The sequence below is a fragment of the Lagopus leucura genome, unplaced genomic scaffold (assembly GCF_019238085.1).
Source record: "Lagopus leucura isolate 7727_CA_CO unplaced genomic scaffold, USGS_WTPT01 34886-0_obj-0_obj, whole genome shotgun sequence".
NCBI lineage: Eukaryota > Metazoa > Chordata > Aves > Galliformes > Phasianidae > Lagopus > Lagopus leucura.
Window position 1 is genome coordinate 1 of NW_024967466.1, and position 5,760 is coordinate 5,760.

At 43.7% G+C, this 5,760-nt stretch overlaps 1 pseudogene; it reads right to left on the minus strand.

Annotated features, from left to right (window-relative positions):
* Window positions 1-12: 12 nt before the first annotated feature.
* LOC122193129 lies at window positions 13-5,500 on the minus strand (annotated as a pseudogene).
* Window positions 5,501-5,760: the final 260 nt, after the last annotated feature.

Consider the following 5,760-nt stretch of genomic DNA (forward strand, 5'->3'; position numbering starts at 1 on the left):
TATCTCAGCTTCTGTCAGGTGCAGGCATTCAGTAACACCCTCTTTATTTTTAAAACCAGCTAACATGCCACCTAAACACTTGCTTTCTCCTCAGATCTCAAGGATCAGAAACTACAATTTTGACCATCTAAAGACACCACATTTCAAAATCATTATGAAAAGTACATATATTTAAATCCTTCACACAATCCTTTCTACAGTACAGCAAAAAAAAAAAAAAAACAAACCAAAAAACCTTCTAAGTGAAGCTGCAGACTCTGAAAAGAACACTGTATTACGTACCATGTACTGCATCTATTAGAATTAAATACACAGAAAGAGAGAAATCCACAAACCTCACAGACAGGGCCATCCCAACCAGCAGAAAGAGAAGCAGGCATCCTTTCAAAAGCCAAGAATCAGAACTTGAGTTCATTACGTATCCTATGGCCCACAACACAGTCAAGCAAGATGCCAGCAGCAGGAACAGCTGTTAAAATGATCACTGTTAAAATATGACAGAATATTCAAGCAGGATTTATTCCAATATATACACTTAATATAAGAACAAATGCTGAGAGACTCAAGATAGGGAACAAAGTGACACATCAAAACACAGGGGATAAGGAGGGAGGGAAAACAACAATGGGGTGGGGGAAAGGGGGGAACAAACACCCAAAGAACAGGAAGGTGCTTCTAAAACATTTCATTTTTGAGTGTCCAATTTTGGAAGCCTAGAAGATCCTGTTGTCAGAACGGAGGTAAGTTACATATTATTCTGAACTGGGAACGCTGAAGCTTTCCTTCCATTAGTGACATTGCCTCGTATTTCTCCATCATTCTCAGTAACCTGTCATTCCTTTTGCTTCTCATTCTTCCTTCCTCCATTAACATATAAATGATGAAGTGATTCTGAGCTTGAATTGCAAGGTCAAGGGCTGTCTCTCCCTTTAACAACAAAGTTCATTTGGTTAGGCACTTAACACATGAACGTCTTCCTTTGTAACAGAAACAAGAAATGAACTGAACTAAAACAAGAACTTACTGGCTTCTTCCCCAAACCCACCATTTTTCTTTAAGGCAAAGGTAAAGTAAACTGAGTTCTAACACGCTTCATCTGGTGCTCTGTAGTTCTAAAGACTGATAGTTGCAATCAACTGCATGCACACGAATCACTTGCTGAACTGTCTCTCCTAACCTGAAGCACTAAACAGTCTTTTAGAACATGACAAGTTTACTGAATGTGATCCCTTACTGAAAGGGAGCTTTCTTGTTTATGTTAACTTTTTAAAACCAAACAGTAACATTCTAGTAGTCATATATTAAAAGAAAAGCAAAACAACTAGCAGATGGAAAAGCTGTGCAGCTGAATACACAAACCAGAATCACTACACTATGCAAGCATCTCTATGGGAATCAATAGTTTCAATATTAATAGTTCTTCATGCTTAGTTCTTCCTTTCTTAGGGCTAAGACTTTCACATGACGCGCACTTCTCAGTGCACAAACTGGCACTGACAGACACTGATCTTTTCAGGATGCCACGCTCATCTTTTTCAAGACCTTACGAGGCTCACCAGACACAAAGCAGCATTATTTTTGCCAAACCTGGCTGAAGGCTTTACTTGTGGCCATGCTGTACAGAACAGCTGGCTCAAAGCAAACAAAAAATAAGAGAGAATCTGTGAAGGCTGCAATACATTTGGTTGCAGTGATCAGGTGTTCACTAAACTAACGTTTCAAACCATCTCCACATTCTTACTTTGTGTCACACCACAAGCAAAGTGCTCAATTCTTTTTGGAAAGCATAAGAACTCTTGCCTTATTCCCCCCATCCATTTCAAAAAACATTCAGAGGGGCGGGGATTCAGGTATTTCTTCATATTCATTTTACCCATTAATATACTACACAGATGAAAATGACAGAAACAATGAAAGAAATTGTACCTTGACAGTTTTAATGTCCATGTTAGCACCAGCTTCTAGCAGTAGCTCCACTGCGCTAACATTTCCTGATGTTACTGCCCAGTGCAGCGCAGTGTTCTTCTGGACGTTGTCCACAGCATTGAGGGAGGGGTTAAACTTTAGTAGAAATCTTGTGGGCTCTGGTCTAGATGAAAACAGAGTTAACAAACAGAACATCATCTGCATTGGAAACTTTTGAACACTTTATTAACAAAAAACATTGCTAGCATCTGCTGTAAAGTAACAGCAGATACAAACGTGTTGTCTCTCAACAAGCTCATCAGCAACAGAGCCAAGCTTAGAAAACAGAACTCATCCTTCATTTCACCTTCATTTCTAGGAAAGCACAATGATACACCAGCTGGTCCAGCTGCAAACCTAAACTACTTTAAGATAGCTCTTTTGGGGGTGGATCTTTCTTTACTGTACCAAGTTAGCTGCTTCATCATCTCCTATGTCTTGGATACATAGTATTTTATAACAAGTAGAAGAGAAAAAAATGTCACTCTAACAAGAGTGACACAACCAGAAGAAAAGATTCAGCACTGCACCCAGCAATGAGTGGACAACAGATGCTTTTAAAAGTTATTCCCCACTTAGCCCACCACTTTTTGTGCTGATAACATTAAAGGCATAAGTCCACTGAAGTCTGCTGTGTCTACGTTCTAGGAATAAGAAAAAGATAGGAAGTGATGATCACGGATTTCAGTAAACAAAGTTAAATGGTCAGATTCTTAGCTACGCAGCCACACCACAGCAGCAAAAGGGAACTAAATTGTACCTGCCAGGAAGCCAATTTAAACAATTTTTCTTCCTTCCATGGGTCTTGAACAGCATTCATTTCAGGATATGCTAGTGCCCATTAAAGTGACTTCAAATTAATCAAATACATCTACAGAATTCCTTCCATTAACAGTATTTCCTGTCCCCTCTTGATAAAAAATACTATAAATTCCACTTTGGAAAGCAACAATAAATATCTCCCTTGTGTAAAGGAATAAAGTGCATAACTGAATGTTCAAGTACATAAAACTGGTTCATTAAAAGAACAAAATACGATCATGTATCAACACATACTCATTTAAATGTAGCACGTATAGCACAGGGAAATACCAAATACATGCTTGTACTTCAGGAGATAACATTTAAATTCCACAAAGCATTTTCAGAGCACAACCGGCTACTTCTAAGCAGAAAATAACACCTGGGACAGTGGCAACGTACCTGGCCCTTTGATATGACGTAAGCTACAATGGGTATGTGTTGAAACAGCACTGCCAAATGAATGCTGCTGAATCCTGCCCCATCAGCAAGGCTGGGATCTGCTCCACACTTCAACAATAAGGTGACCATGGGTAGGTGTCGTTGTCTGTAACGATATGTGAGACTACAGCCATAACAGAAAGCTTGAAATCTTAATGAAAGCGTCACCTTCACAATTCTTAGATACTCTTTTAGAAAAATAATCTCTGGTTCTTATACTTTCATGAAGAAACTTTTTTATTTTTCCTTTAAGCCGAAGGTCTGTATCAGAGAATTAGGTAGGACCCAAGAAGCCAAGTCTGACCAGCAATGCCCTGGGAAAAGTTAAAAATGCAGGTCTGCCTGAAGCACAGATGCATGCATAACCACAACCTGGCAGCCTGAAAAGTTGCCAAGAATCAGAGAACAGATTTCAGCGTAATTATGGACATGCTGTCAAGTTCTGTGTAACTCAGCAAAGGAAACACACACCATCAATTCATTTAAGATGACAACAACAACAACAGTTACACAAAACGCTACTGTTAAGACCAGCAGATTTATTATGGGAAGTGGCAAGCAGCACACCTGATGGCCCAGTGAAGGGGAGTTGAATTCAAGTCTCCACCTAGCTGATCCACTACTGCACCTTTGGAAATATAGTACCTGCATAACAGCAACAGAACAAGAATAAGGGAACACATAATAAAGCACGAAAACATTGTGCTGAGGATAACATAGGTGTAATAGCAAGCGGCTTGCAATAAACAAGTTTTCTCTAGAAAAGCAAATGGATGACAATATTTTTGCAGAACAGGATGCTGCTTTGAGAAAATGTGTAAGAAAACACACAGTAAGTAGCAAGGCCTTACAAAGACAATTGTAATCTTTGTCAAATTAAACAAATCCAGGAACACCTAATGATTTCATGCACCACTTAATTTCACGCAGAAAGGAAGTGTGGTAACTACACGTCACTGACATTTTCACAAAGGTGGTTGTGTTAAAATTCAAATTTTAAGCTTTTTCCCTCAAGCACTACACACCGTGGCTGGAAGCACTCACAATCGATAGCAATAGAATGCTCAAGATCCTTTCCCGTGGGCTACAGAGCTTACTTAACCAGCTCCTATCTGTCGTTTATTGCTGCCCAGTGCAGAAGAGTCACATTTTCTTTGTCTGCTTGTCGAACATCGTATCCTGCTTCCACCAGTTCCTTGCACCACTCTAGCATTCCATACCTTAAATGAGGAAAAGAACTGACTTTATTTCAAATATCTCCCAATTTAAACAGCATCACACAAATGAAAAATTCAATCTCTGTAAGTCTTGCTCAAGAGCTCCACTTTGCATTCAACGGAGTTGTTGCAAAAAGAGCTGGTCTGAGCCTCGATACGTAGAATTTTCTACCTAGCAATGTTGTTGTTGCTGATTATGACAGTATTTATAATAGTACATACACTTCAAGTGCTTTCTCTTGGACAAGCAGGTGGCAACAGAGCCCTACCATTTTCAATTTAAAAAATCCCACATGGAATAGAAACTTTGCCCAGGTGAGACAAACACTTACTGAGTAGCCTTCACAATATCACACGTGCCAGGGTCTTCAGCGATCGGCTGCAGTGCCGGCAGCACCGGCACATCCTTCTCTCTGCAGATGCTACGGCAGCTGCGCACGTCAGGTCGGTGAGGCCCACGGCAATGGTTTTTACACTGCTGGGTGACGAAACGGCCATCAGCAAACATCGTGCCAACGCTGGACGCCATAGCGCCCCCTTCACAAGGCACCCTTCTTGCCACGTGCATCCATGTAGATGCGGCACCGAGGGGCACCGGGCGCGGTACGGGCGGGTACGGGCGCGGTACGGGCGGGTACGGGCGGGTCGGGGATCTCAGGTTTTCTCCAACCCGAAAGAGTCCAGTGTAAGCACGGAAGTAGGTTTCAAACGCAAGCGAAACTTGGAGCTTCCACTCCGAGCGGAAACGTGGGAGGACAGAAATGACACTGTTACGTTCTATGAGACAGAACTACGCGGGGATTTAGTGACCCCGCGCAAAACCAGCTGCCAGCGGCACACCTTTCCCAGAGCAGCGACGGCACGCTACAGACCACCACTCGTATCCGCACGCTCCGAGCCGCAGCACCGGGAAGCCGCTCGGCAGCAGCAGAGCACGCCCCGCACGCAGCCGCGCACCGCAGGGTCCCCCCAGGCCTGACATGAACCAGGGCTTCCCGAGCGAGTCCGGAATCCGGGAAGACCCTTCGGTATCAGCCGTCTGTCCCACGACGGCTGCCGGCCCCTCACCGCGAGCCCCTCACCGCCGGGCCGCCCCCGGCCATGCCGCCGGCCAAGCTCCGCTGCTTCCTGCTTCCTGGTTACCGGCACGCGGGGCGGGGCCGCGAGTTACCGAGAGAACCGCGAAGGCTGGCAAGACGCGGCTGCTTCAGCTGGGGTAGTGCGTGCAGACCTGGGGCCCCTAACACGGGAAAGACAAGGAGCTGGGGCAGCGGGTCCGGAGGAGGACTGCGAGGATGCTCAGAGGGATGGAGCACCTCTCCTGTGAAGAAAGGCT